Raw genomic sequence first — 15,295 nt, 5'->3', positions numbered from 1 at the left:
TGTCATGACTGTTGGGTCTGTTGGATTTCTATTACTCTACTACACCTGCTAGTAAATTATTTGCCATGTAGAAATATCATTTCTACCAAAAACAGTGATTGATCAGGTTAGTGATGTCTGACTGCTATTATTTTGAACACAACTGTATATAGCACTAAATTGAAATGTCCATGCAAAGTGTATCCTAAAGAAGTAAAAAAAAAAAGATAACAATGTCCTTCTCTAGAAGACCTTCATCCAGGAAGAATCCAATCCACCCAGTGTAAGTTATGCCAGCAATACATGGGTCGAAATTCGACTGATTTTTCGTCCGAAAATCGGATCTAAGAATAATCAGCCGATTTTCACTCTGTTAGTCAATGGCACCGGATGATTTTCGTGGTTCCTCCCCTTTTCGGTGATCGGGCATGTTGGAAAATTCGTGAAAAAATACTGATTTTTGACTCAATGATGGTCAAATCGTACAATCGTTTTTCCGAAAAGAATATGCGCATGAGCCCTGACCTGGAAGGAACAGAAGTTTCGCCTGTTATATGGGGTGAACTTTATGACTTGGCCGGCCGATTTTCTAAATCATTGATGGCACAAAAAATTGGACGAAAAATCATTTGGATTTCGAACCATGTATGGCCTGCATAAGTCCTCATGCACACTGGACGTTTTTACAGCTGCTGTTTTTGGCTTTTGACGTTTCTTTCTACATCCAGTAAACTCCTCAGCATGTTATCCAATGTGTCCATGCACACGTAGACTGTAATCAGCACTTTTCAGCAGTGCGTTTTTTGTCTGGAAAAAAAACAGAACTAGTGGGTTTCTAGAGGAGTTTTTTAACTGTGAAAATGCTCTAACACTGTAAAACGCAGTAAATCGTGGCAAACCAGTGTTTTTGGATTTTTTTTAGCAAAACAAAATTGCTAAAAACGCAAGCATGAAAAAACGCAGCAAAACGCCACTTAACACTAATGTAAAAACTCTGAAAAACTCACATTTTTAATGTGACTTTACACAGCTAACGTTGCCAGCATTATTAAAACGCACAGTGTGCATGGAGCCTAACGATCATTAATAATCAATTAGTGCAGTGTAGTCCACCAATAATAAAGAGGATTCAACCACCAAGGTTAAAGAGTCTCTTACCAGATCAGATGGACCATTACATTATAAATAGTCATAGAATGCATCGCACATCATGGCCAAGGACGGCTTCACCACGGCATACAAACGCCCTCAGCAACTGGTCTCACCAATGGATGATCTCCCATTGTGAAATACGTTTAAAAATCTCTCTTTTTATTATATAAAAAATGGTATTCACATCCGCATTAGATAAGTTGCAAAGTAACGGGCTATCCTACCTGCAGAAACATGGAGAAAGATGTCCTCAACCCTTTTTTTTTTAAATCGCCCCACACCAAGCCGCATGTTGCTGCACAATGCAGTTTGGCATGCACAAAAACAGGTCACAAGTGACCATGCGTGGGGATGCCATTAAGAATTAATGGCAAATCTCCCCGCCCCCCGTGTCTGCTAAAGTGCAGTGCACGATTTTGCATGCCTTCCACGTCCGAAAAGAAGTGAACCTAGCCTAATATAGCAGTCAAAATGCGTTAATCGTAAATATAATATGATAATGGTCATTATGATGAACATGCAATATGTGTAAACAGTATAGTCAAATCATTTAATAGGACTGGTCTGAATTCTTGACATATTTGATCAAGCACATGTTCACATTTGCCATTGTATTTGAATAATGATGATAATGTGCAAATTATAACTGTATACTGATAAAGCGCTAAGAAATGCCACCAGCTAAGAAATTACTTGCGGAAATAGGATCATGGCAGACTAAATAGAAAATGTACGGTAACTTGTGAAACAGCATTGACCTAAAGAATCAAATAATGGATTTTATTTGACTTTGAAATCTGATCCTACAGCAGCTCACTGCTGCCCTCTTTTGAAAGAATAATGTCTCTGCAAATTCCCCCTTCACTCTTAATACTAGCATTATATTGTATCAAAGCCACTAGAACGGCTAATGAAATGTGATCCTAAGGACTGATAGATGTGAAGAGCTATGTAAATTGCATTAATGAATAATGTATGCTCCTTTAGTGATAGCACCCTTAGAAATCTCTTTAAACTGCTGTATATTTTGTCCTCATAACCCTTTTTAAAGTAAACTTGGATGTATAAAAAAAAATTAAAGGAACACTTTTTAATCAGAGTATACCATCAAGGCAATTAAACTCCTGGGATATTGATTTGGTCAGTTAAGTAGCAGAGGGGGTAGTTAATCAGTTTCAGCTGCTTTGGTGTTAATGAAATTAACAACAGATGCACTAGATGGGCAACAATGAAACAACCCCCAAAACAGGAATGGTTTTACAGGTGGAGGCTACTGACATTTTTTTCCCTACTCATCTTTTATGACTGTTTTTCACTGGTTTTGCATTTGGCTAGGGTCAGTGTCACTAGTGGTAGCATGAGGAGATACCTGGACCCTACAGAGGTTGCACAGGCAGTCCAACTCCTCCAGGATGGCACATCAACAGGTGCCATTGCCAGAAGGTTTGCTGTGTCTCCCAGAGCTCAAGAGCTTGGAGGAGATTCCAGGAGACAGGCAGTTACTCTAGGAGAGCTGGACAGGGCCGTAGAAGGTCCTTAAAGCATCAGCAGGACCGATATATGCTCCTTTATGCAAGGAGGAACAGGATGAGCACTGCCAGAGCCCTACAAAATGACCTCCAGCAGGCCACTGGTGTGAATGTTTCTGACCAATCAGAAACAGACTTCATGAAAGTGGCCTGGGGACCCAAAGTCCTCGAGTAGGCCTTTTGCTCACTGCCCGGCATCATAGAGCTCGATTGGCATTTTCAATTAAACACCAGAATTGGCAGGTCCACCACTGGCGCCCTGTGCTTTTCACAGATGAAAGCAGGTTCACCCTGAGCACATGTGACAGATGCACGTGGGGGGCCATACAAACTACTGAGTACTATCTTGAGCAATGAAATTTCAGCAAAATGGAATAGCCTGCTGCATCATTGTTTTCACTGTGATTTTTGGGGTGTCTTTGAATTCAGTCCTCTGTAGGCTGATTATTTTCATTTCCATCAAACAATGGGGCATTCTTACATTCCTAACACATTACCCAGTCCATATCAGTATAGATATCCAGCATGATATTTTTCCCTATTGAGATCTGATGTGTTTTCAATGTGTTTCTTTAATTTTTTTTGAGCATTGTAGACAGATAGATAGATAGATAGATAGATAGATAGATAGATAGATAGATGCCACTGCTGACTATCTTTAGATAAGACCCCTTTAAAAAGACAGGACTACCAGTGAAACCAGGGGGAAATTATATACTATAACTTTAGCCCCTGCATTTTACTTTGCTATACTAAAGGATACTTTCCTTGTTTGGCCCTTTATCTACAAACAAATTGCCAGCCTAAAGTGGTATTAAGCACAAAAAATGTAATTTATTTGCAGCCTACCAACCCTTAAATATGGTGGCTGCATTTTTTGTGGCTTTCTTTTCCATTATTTGCACCTGGTGATCCAGCCAGTAACACACTTCTTATCTTAGGCCCCATTCACAGTTCAGCAATTTGTAACTCGAAGCTCCAAAATGCTTGAGGAGTAAAAATCAATTCTTCTCAATGGAGATGGTTCATATCTCCACTCCAAGTTGCCTGGAGCCAAATGCTAGAAGCTCAAACAAGTTCTGGAGCTTTTTTTGTTGCTCAAATTGAGCAGATATGAGTTTTTATTGCCATGAAAATGAATGAATATGCGTTTTTGCATGTATTCGCGTGTTTTGCCACGCGTTTTTGCATGTTTTTCTGCTCAAATTAACCGCTTTCCCTTTTTTTATAGCAGAAATAATAAAAAACACACAGGCAATCAAATACCACCAAAAGAAAACTTTATTTGTGGGAAAAAAGGCTGTAAATTTCATTTGGGTGCAGCGTTGCATGACCACGCAATTGTCAAAGCAACACAGCGCCATAACGCAAAAAATGGCCTGGTTAGGAAGGGGAGTAAATCCTCTAGAGGGAAAGTGGTTAAAAAAAGGTTAAAAAATAGTAATAATATATGAATCAATAAATAAAATAAATACACAAAAAATAAAAACTATCTCCCAAACAGGGGCGGACTGACAACTCATGGGGCAATAGGGGATCATGGGGCCCCTGTGTCCTCGCCCACACCCAAAAAAGCCTGTGAAAAAGCCAATGAAAGGTACCAGGGGCATCTCATGGGGCCCCCTACTGACCATGGGCCCTCGTGCAGTGCCCGAGTGCTCAAATGGTCAGTCCGCGCCTGCTCCCAAATGAATATCTCCTAAATGGTGCACGTCTAGGAGATATTAATTTTACGTACACGTAAGCTTTATTATAAACTTACCTGTAGGTAAAAATGAACAGAGTGGCTTTACTACCACTTTAACACCCTAAGCCTACCAAAACAATAAATAAATAAGTAGACAATAAATAAAATATTAACCCCTAACTCTTATCCTAACTTTTACTCTAACCCCTTACCCTACAAAAAAACTATAATAAATGAATACAAATAAAATAAATGAATACAAGTTTATGGAAAAGCTGAAAAACCTAGCAACAAATGATGCAACAGATAATAGTTTTCTTTATTTGCTACTAAAAAATGCCAAAGCTCAAGAACACTAGAAAAATGCTGTATGAAAACATGCATATACGTACAAAATCACGTGACAAAATGCGCACGAAAAACACTCGCTACGCAGAGGCGCTGCATTCAAGTGTGAATCCAGCCTTAGGGTGTTAGATGTACTAGCGTTATATAGTGTTAGATGTACTAGCAGATTTGGATACACTTGACTAACAAATTAAGGTCTTGTTCAGACAGGCATACTACAGCATCCCCCCATGCGAGGGCCATCTTTATCTGCATGGGAATGCACAGGTGTTCCAGGTATCCCCGTGCAGGCTGTCCCATTAATGTCAATTGGGATACTGTGGTTGCATGGACACAAGCACTGTTCCCAATTTGACAACTGTACACGGTGGAGTGTTTCTAAATGAGGGACATGCCTAAAAGATGTGTGGCTTGGGAGTGTTAGAGAACTGGTGTTAGAGAACTGGTTGAGGGCTCTGCACTCCTTCAGCCCCGCTACCACTGAGGAAGTCACCAGGGTCTTCTCTGAAGCCCGCCTCACTACCTGCCCCCTAGACCCTATCCCCTCTCGACTCCTCCAGTCACCCCCCTCTTCCCTCATCTGCTCCCTCACCCACATCTTCAATCTCTCCCTCTCTACCGGCGTATTCCCCTCCCCCCTAAAGCATGCGCACATCACCCCCATACTCAAAAAGCCCTCCCTGGACCCCTCTGACCCAAACAACCTCAGACCCATCTCCCTGCTGCCACTCACTTCCAAACTCCTGGAGCGCTTAGTCTACAACCGCCTAAGCGCCCACCTAACTGACAACAACCTCCTTGATCCACTACAGTCCGGCTTCCGTCCCCTACACTCCACCGAAACCGCCCTCCTCAAAATCACCAACGACCTACTTACCGCCAAAGCCAAAGGCGACTACTCTGTCCTCCTCCTCCTGGACCTCTCCGCGGCCTTCGACACAGTTGACCACCCCCTCCTCCTTAATAAACTATTCTCCCTTGGCGTCAGAGACACCGCTCTCTCCTGGTTCTCCTCTTACCTATCCCGACACTCCTTCAGCGTTTCCTACAATGGTGCCACCTCCCCTTCCCTCCCCCTCTCTGTTGGGGTCCCCCAGGGCTCTGTCCTTGGACCCCTTCTCTTCTCCATCTACACCTCCTCCCTTGGCAAACTCATACACTCCCACGGCTTCAACTACCATCTCTATGCTGATGACACTCAAATTTACCTCTCCACCCCTCACCTCACCTCCACTTTCTCCGCCCGCATCACTCACCTCCTAAACGACATCTCTGACTGGATGTCGCTCCATTTCCTCAAACTCAACCTCTCCAAAACCGAGCTTCTCGTCTTCCCTCCTGCCCGCGCCCCCCCCCCCATCCTATCCATCACTACTAACATCACCACCATCAATCCCGCCCCGCAAGCCAAAGTCCTTGGGGTCATTCTGGACTCTAACCTCTCCTTCCAACCTCATGTCAAATCACTGACAAACACATGCAGGCTCCACCTCCGCAATATCGCCAAAATACGCACCTTCCTTACCCCAGACACCGCTAAACTACTTGTGCACTCCCTGATTATCTCACGCCTTGACTACTGCAACTCCCTCCTCACCGGCCTACCCCAGTGCAAACTCTCCCCGCTTCAGACCATCCTGAACTCAGCTGCCAGACTCATCCACCTCACCAGCCGCTCCACCTCTGCCACCCCCCTCTGCCTCTCCCTCCACTGGCTCCCTATCGCCCAACGCATCAAATTCAAACTACTCACTCTGACCTACAAAGCCATTCACAACACTGCCCCTAACTACCTCACCGACCTGATTCCCAAGTACCACCCTACCCGTACCCTTCGCTCTTCACAGGACCTCCTTCTATCTTGCTCCCTGGTCTCCTCCTCACACGCACGTCTGCAAGACTTCTCCAGGTCCTCCCCCATCCTCTGGAACTCACTACCCCAATCCATCAGACTGTCACCTTCCCTCCTCACCTTCAGGCGCTCCCTGAAAACCCACCTCTTCAGGGAAGCCTACCCCACCCTCACCTAACTGCTGCTCTCCTTCATTCCTCCTACCACTCCATCCCCCACAGCCACTTCCTCCTGTACCACTACCCCCTCCCTCCCAGATTGTAAGCTCGAAAGAGTAGGGCCCTCTTACCCCTCGTGTGCTGTTCGTAGCTGCTGTAATGTTTCATGTATTGTCCCCCCCTCTATTGTACAGCGCTGAGCAAACCCTTTGGCGCTATATAAACTCAATGTAATGTAATGTAATGTAAATGAGTGGACATTGCTAGCTAAAGGGATGGATCCAGGTTCTAGGGCATACAGACTCCTTCCTACAGTAATCTGCTGAAAGCCATTGTGACTCCTATACTTGCTGTGCATACAATGGTATAGTGGGAGGATTATCAATTGTGAGCAGTGCTGGGACAAGGCCATTCGGTGCCCAGGGCAAAGATGCCAAAACTGCACCCCCCTTTCCCTGGGTTCATGATGTGCAAGCTTAGCGGATCCTATGCACAGCAGTCACTCACTTATCAAAATCACTGCCACTGTCACTACTTCTGTACCTTCTAAGGCGCCCCCATCCCTACAGCAAACCACTGCGTCCAGGGCAGCTGCCTCTTCCACCCACCCCTTCTCCAGGCCCTGATTGTGAGTACTTTTATCTGGGGCCAGACAGAACTGACAAATGGTTTGGCTGCATTTGCAAGGTGGCCACTTTTACTATTTATTAAGTATGGGCTAAAGTTTCCTTTACTATATGTAAAATTAAATGGGAATCATCACAACATATCTAGCAAAGGATGTGGTTTTTATTGATTGCTTTAACCCTGTATAAAAAAGTATAATCCTGTATCAAAAAAAAGTTGCACACAGCAAACCAGCTAGAACCTCATGCTAGTCCTTTCATCAATAGAACTAAACACCTGGGAAATGCAAAACAGTAATGTAGTGTGACCTCATCTGAAATATGAAGTTCAGTTTTGGGCACCAGTTCACAAAAAGGATATTGGGGAACTGGAAAAAGTGCAAAGAAGGACAACCAAACTGAAAAAAACATGGGAGGAGCTCAGCTATGAGGAAAGGTTAGAGGAACTGAAGTGTAGAGTAGTGAATTTGGTGTAGAGTTTTTCACTTTCAGGTCATTACAGAGGACAAGGGAGCACTCTTTATTTCTGGAGGAAAAGAGATTTAACCTCCACATATGAGAAGGCTTCTTCATGGTAAGAGCTGAAAAAATGTGTAATAGACTGCCTCAACTAGTTCTGGTCATCTCAGTAAATTATTTTAAAAAAGAGCTGGATGCATTCCTAAATGTGCAAAATGTTTTCAGAAAATGTGGAAAGAAAATGAAAATTAATTTTTTTACACAAAGTTGTCCATTTATAAGATATTTATAATGCATAGCATGTACATACCAAAAATGACACCTCAAAATAAATTCTGCTACTCCTTCTGAGTATGGGGATACCACATGTGTAAGACTTTTCCACAGCCTGGCCACATACAGAGGCCCAACATCCAAGTAGGACCTACAGGCGTTCTGGAGGCATACATTACACATCTCATTTCCTGACTACCCATCACAATTTTGAAGGCCCTGGAGCATCAGGACAATGGAATTACCCTTGGATGCCTGCCTATCTTCTGGGAGTGCTGTGCTGCTTGTACTCGCCACTGCGCTACTGGTGGATGCCTGCTCCGCCTCAGATTTCCTGAACCTCTTTGCTTGGACTCTCTCCTCCTCAGAATCCTTTGCTGATCCACTGCTTTCAATTGGCTCATATTCAAAATCTGAGTCTAACAAAGAGAGTTCCCCGCTACTCTCATCTGTCATACTCAGTATCTGGAAAGCCTCCTCGCTGGTGTATAATTTTTTTTAGATATTTTGATGTTCACTGGTACAGATGTTTATCACTGGTACAGATGTCGATTAGACACTGGTACACTGTGACAGCTATTGAGCACTACTAAACTGTGACAGATGTAGCTTTGACCCTGGTAGGCTGTGACAGATGTTGATCACTGGTACAGAAGTGGATGAGCACTGGTACACTGTGACAAATTTGGATCACTGGTGCAGATGTGAATTTTATACTGGTACACCATGACAGATGTGGATCACTGGTACAGATATGGATGACCACTGGTATACCGTGATGGATGTGGATCATTGATATTGTGTGACTGATGTTGATCACTGGTACTGTGACAGATGTTGATCACTGGTACTGTGACAAATGTGGATCACGTGTACTGTGACAGATGTGAATCACAGATGTGGATCACGGGTACTGTGACAGATGTGGATCACAGATGTGGATCACGGGTACGGTGACAGATATGGATCACAGATGTGGATCACTGGTATGGTGACATATGTGGATCACTGGTACTGTGACAGATGTAGATCACTGGTACTGTGACAGATATGAATAACGAGTACTGTGACAGATGTGGATCACTGGCATTGTGACAGATGTGGATCACTGGTACTGTGACAGATGTGGATCACAGATGTGGATCACTGGTACTGTAACAGATGTGGATAACGGGTACAGTGACAGATGTGGATCATGGGTACGGTGACAGATGTGGATCATGGGTACGGTGACAGATGTGGATCACAGGTACAGTGACAGATGTGGATCACAGGTACTGTCACAGATGGGGATCACTGGCACTGTAAAAGATGTGGATCACAGATGTGGATCACGGGTACGGTGACAGATGTGGATCACGGGTACGGTGACAGATGTGGATCACGGGTACGGGTGACAGATGTGGATCACTGGGACACATGTGGCTCACAGATGTGAATCACTGGCACTGGTACAGTGACAGATGTAGGTCAATGGTACTGTAACAGATGTGGATCACATATGATCCACATCTGTCACAGTACCAGTGATCCACATCTGTCACTGTACCAGTGACAGATACTGGTACTGTGACAGGGTGATGTGTGGGCAATGTGCTTGTGTTTACTCGCTGATCGTCTCTGCTTCTCCTCACTCAAGGGCTCTGTGTGAGGAGAGGCAGAGCTGTTCAACTGAATGGCGGCTTTGTTGACATCACATGACGGCTGTGATTGGACACAGCCGTCGTGATCAGAAGGGGCAATCAGAGGGCCCTTCTGCCAAGCGGTGGTGTCCAAGGACAACAGGCACACCGAGAGCGCGCAGCCACAAGCAGCTGCGCATGTTCTGAAGGACGTTCCTGAACATCCACTCAGAACGACGAAGCTCCTACCTGGCCGTTTATGTGCAGTGGCTGGGTGGGAAGCAGTTAAACTGTCTGTGGAGGGTGCCAGATCAGCAGGTGACCATACTGTCTAGACAAACTGGGTCTAAGGAGATATGCCAAAGCATAAAGCAGCATTTGAAGGAGAAAACATTGCATGTGAAATGCAAAGGTTCGCTTTAACCAATTTACTACCTGTGATTTAACCACTTCTGGTCCGGACACTTTCACCCCCTTCCATTACAGACCAATTTCCAGCTTTAAAGTGGTAATAAACTCATTTTTTTAAATTATACCTACAGGTAAGCTTATAATAAAGTTTACCTGTAGGTAAAATGAATAAACATTTTATATGAGTACAGTGTTGCATGATCGTGCAACTGTCATTCGAAGTGCGACAGTACTTAAAGCAGTAGTAAACCACAGAAGAGAAAAAAAAAAGTCCCCTGCGAGGTAATGTCATAATGTGCTAGTATGCATTGCATACTAGCACATTATATAAAACTTACCTTAAAGTGGTTCTGAAGGCTTGCTTTTTTTAAAGAAAAAATAACAAACATGTCAATACTTACCTGCTGTGTGCAGTGGTTTTGCACAGAGCAGCCTGGATCCTTCTCTTCTCGGGTTCCATGCAGACTCTCCTGGCTCCTCCCTCCTGTCAGGTGCCCCCACAGCAATCATCTTTCTATGGGGGCACTTGCTAATCCGTGTATCTATTCACACACAGAGCTGTGGCTCAGCCTCGCCCCTCTCTTTTCTGATTGGCTCACTGGCCGTAATTGACAGCAGTGGGAGCCAATGACTCCAACTTCTATCTCAGTCAATGAGATGAGAGAGTCCCGGGATAGCGAAGACTCCAGTGCACATCGCTGGATCGAGAGGGGGCTTAGTTGAGTATTAGGGGGGGTTGGGGATGATGCTGCACACAGGTTTTTTACCTTCATGCATAGAGTGCATGAAGGTAAAAAACCTTTAGCATTTAGAACTACTTTAAAGCAAAGCCCTCCAGTGGCGCGCTGTCACCGCTGCAGAGGCTTCCATCTTCATCTGGTCTTCCTTCCAGGTTTGCGAGCTCCGGCCATCTACTTGTGGGTTGCATGCGGGAGTCCTGGGCCACGGTACACAGCTCTGAAGGAATGGTATGGGTATGCAGTTCTTTCAGAGTGCATGCGCCAGCTTTGGAAAAGAGAAAATATCTCCTAAATGTGCATCGTTAGGAAATATTCTCTCTTTTCCAAAGCCAGCGCAGATCACAGGCAAAATGCACAGAGTCAGTCAGAGTGGTTCTGTACCTTTTGATCGCTGTGACAAGCAATCACTTTGATCACAAGTGTAAATGCTCCTGGCATTTACATTTGAGGGTCCTCCACTTCCTCTTCCAACAGAGGAATTATTTTTTTTAACACTTTCACACCCCCTCCTCTCCTGTATATCTCATCTACATGCTTTCTCTGTACTGCCTGTATATTAATACCTTCACCTCCTGATCCTGCACATTAACCCTATCATCTCCATCCTCCTGCTGTTTGTGAACTGTAAATTAAGCCCTTCACCTTCTCCCTCTGTGTATGACCTGTACATTAATGATGCACTGTATCTAGCGCCAGAGGTGGCTCTAGGCTTTGTGAGGCCTTAGACAAAATGTAGACATGAGGCCCCACTCACACCCATAATGAGAAAAATAATTAAAGCAATAAAAATTAGCAGTATAAATTGCATATATTAGGAGCCTTAAATCCTATGAGCTATGAATTCACAGTTTCCAGAAAAGGGACATCCCCGTATATCCAGCAAAAAGACATCCCCATATATCTAGCTAACAAACAGCCCAACCCAGCTAAGGGACAGTCCAATCCAGCTAAGAGACAGTCCAATCCAGCTAAGAGTCAGTCCAATCCAGCTAAGAGTCAGTCCAATCCAGCTAAGAAACAGTCCAATCCAGCTAAGAGTCAGACCAATCCAACTAAGAGACAGTCCAAGCTGAGCTAAGAGACAGTTCAAACCAGCTAAAAAACAGTCCAATCCAGCTAAGAGACAGCCCAATCAGGCTAAGAGACAGTCCAAGCCAGCTACAAGACAATCCAATCCAGATAAGAGACAGTCCAATCCAGCTAAGAGACAGTCCAAGCTGAGCTAAGAGACAGTTCAAACCAGCTAAGAGACAGCCCAATCCAGATAAGAGACAGTCCAATCCAGCTAAGAGACAGTCCAAGCTGAGCTAAGAGACAGTTCAAACCAGCTAAAGACAGCCCAATCCAGATAAGAGACCGTACAAGCCAGCTACAAGACAATCCAATCCAGCTAAGAGACAGTCACAGAGAGACCCACAATCAAGCAGCATTAATAGATAAGCCCTCTGTCTTGCAACATTGCTAATCCAAATGCCAGTCATCAGTAATTTACTTTTACCAAGGAGGCTGACACTGTACAACTTCTCTCCACAGACCACAGCAGTGAAGCACAGGGATGATCACAGTGAACAGTCAATCAAGTTACGGCATCGCTTTCCTCCCAGACATCCACAGAGCTCTGAGCTTCTGAGTGCGAGTGCTGCCGAGGACGCACCCGGTTTGCAGAGAGAGGTGGAGTGTGTTTGATATCACTCCACCCTTCCCTCCCAGTGCAGTGAACTGACCCGGGCCCTATTGCCGATCTCCATCCACCAGCTCACTTTGTGGCTGTTCTCCAGCCTCCAGGCCAGCCCAGAAAAAAAGCCCTTGCAGTAGTTAGGCAAATTAGCCAGTCGCAAAGCCCCTGTGAGCTCAAGGCCTTAGGCAACTGCCTAAACTGCCTAAGTTTAGAGCCACCTCTGTCTACCGCCCCATTAGCATATTCCAAGTTTTAACCACCTCAATAGCAGCATTAATTTCCAAACAATTGTGGCAAAAAAATTAGATCATCTTGTGATCTCTACTTTTAGGGGTCATTTTATTTAATATGTTTTATAACAGAAATTAATGGAGACAGTTTTTTTTTCAAAAATGTTGGTCTTTTTTCCTTTATATGGTAAAAACAGTGGTTATTAAATAATACCAAAAGAAAGCTAATTTGGGTACAGCGTTGCATAATGAGTATCAAACTGTCACGGCACAGAAAACTAAAAAATGGTCTTGAAATGAAGAGGTAACAACATCTGGTATGATCTGTAATCATGTAATGTCAAAAGCATTATTTTACTGAAAGAACTGTAAAGCCTAGTAAGCAGCTACTAGAAGCTGTAACAGGCAATCAACAATATCCAGATATAACCATGTCTTTATAAATAAGATAAATAGAATAGACCTTGTGGAATGTACCAGACAGGTAATTCATGTGTTGTTATGTAATATGGTATTGTAATGCCATTCTCAATAGCCACCATCCCGTCAAAATATTGTTTAAGGAACAGCTTGTGGACTGTACAATATCTGAAAAGCCATTGTAGTATTTTACCCATGTAATTCTGCCCCAGAGGTTGTATTTTATCATTGTAGATTGGCAGCAGTGACAAGCTCAAGCATATAAAACACAGCCAATAGTATCAAGATCTTCAGGGAAGGAATATCCCATGTGTGGCTACAATAACTGCAGTTCCAGTTATGTAGTATAATGTGGTTGAATGTACTAGTTGTGCATTACAATATGTTGGATGCACAATTAGATCTTTACGCACCAAAATTGCTGAACATTATAATGATGCTTTCTAATGTCTCCCGGAATTTTAGGGAGCTTCATTCAGCTAATATGAATTCATTTAAATTCAATGGGGTTGTGAAAATGAAAAAAAAAAAAAAACACACACGGAGGAGATATATATCTATGCTTGAGCAAGAGGTCAAGTGGATACTCACTCCCATTCATTAGGATACCCCTAGGCCTCAATCACAGGTGAGATGTTGACCTTTTCCTCAGGTAAACTTAATTCATTTGGATATCATTTTTCTGGACATATTTTTATTTTACTCTTTTTTGGTTGTTTTTCTCTCCACATCTCTGATTTTTGCGTGGTCACACACTTTTTGTACTGTTGGTTGTTTTCCAGCAATTTTGCTTTCAGATTACATTTGTCATAATTTAAAAAATCAACACACTCTGTAAATATGTCAGTTTATTACATATGAATCTTTGTTTATTTATGTATGTATTTATTGTATGTATGGGTTTTTTTATGTGAAATTCTCTCTGTGAAATTACACTTTTTTGTGGTGCTTCATTTGTATCTTCTTACCTGTGGTTTTTCCAGCATGATAGTTGATGTAATTTTGATTTTATTCAATGTACTGTGTAAACACTGTTTTATGTACTTCTTTTTTGCTGTTTCTTTTTCCTCTTTTCTTCCCTCCCTCCACCAGCTAGGCTGTTTCTTGGGTTAAACCTAATTGACTTGCTTAATTACTGTAGCCTGTGCTGGCAGGGGCAGGGCTTGTATCTGTATATGCTTTTATTCTGAGGATTTTATAGCTATGACTAATGCAGACCATAGATGGGTCGAAAATTGGCTGATTATTCGGCCGAAAATAAAATCGGACGATTTTCGGATCGTTAGTGGGCTAATTGTTCTGATGTTTTTCGGTATTTTGGCAGATTTTTTTTATCGGTAAAGTTGGAAAAAAATTGGCCGATTTTGCCGATCGGACGATTTTCGCGACAATTATGGGCAAATCGGCCGATCTTTTTACCGATAAAAAAATCTGCGCATGAGCAGTGACCTGCAAGAGGAAGACAAAAAGAAGAAGAAAAAGAAGAAGAGGAAGAAGAGGAAGAGGAAGAAGAAGAAGAAGAGGAGGAAGAAGAAGAAGAGGAGGAAGAAGAAGAAGAAGAGGAAGAAGAAGAAGAGGAGGAAGAAGAAGAAGAGGAGGATGAAGAAGAAGAGGATGAAGAAGAAGAGGATGAAGAAGAAGAGGATGAAGAAGAGGAGGAAGAAGAAGAGGAGGAAGAAGAAGAGGAAGTAGAAGAAGAGGAAGAAGAAGAGGATGAAGAAGAAGAGGATGAAGAAGAGGAAGAAGAGGATGAAGAAGATGAAGAAGAGGGTGAAGAAGAAGAAGAGGATGAAGAAGAAGAGGAAGATGAAGAAGAGGAATTCCAGTCCGGCAAAAAGTGTCCCTGCAGAGAGCGCCGCTATTTCTTTGACAGTTCCTTGACATTTATAGTGGTTGCAACAATGTATCTATTTGTTTTCGAATAAAAACATCTGTATCCAAAATGGATACAAATAGATACATTGTTGCAACCGCTATAAATGTCAAAGAACTGTCAAAGAAATAGCGGAGCTCTCTGCAGGGACACTTTTTGCCAGCTGTAGACGGGATGAAAATCGGCTGATTTTTTTACCGTTCCTGGTAACGTTGGCCGCTTGAACGACCGATTTTTCGTTTTTTTAAAGAAAAATCG

Source organism: Staurois parvus, unplaced genomic scaffold (genome assembly GCF_062004578.1).
Source record: "Staurois parvus isolate SC_StPar_1 unplaced genomic scaffold, SC_StPar_1.0 ptg000017l, whole genome shotgun sequence".
NCBI classification, from domain to species: domain Eukaryota; kingdom Metazoa; phylum Chordata; class Amphibia; order Anura; family Ranidae; genus Staurois; species Staurois parvus.
Note: the sequence above shows the minus strand (reverse complement) of the source record.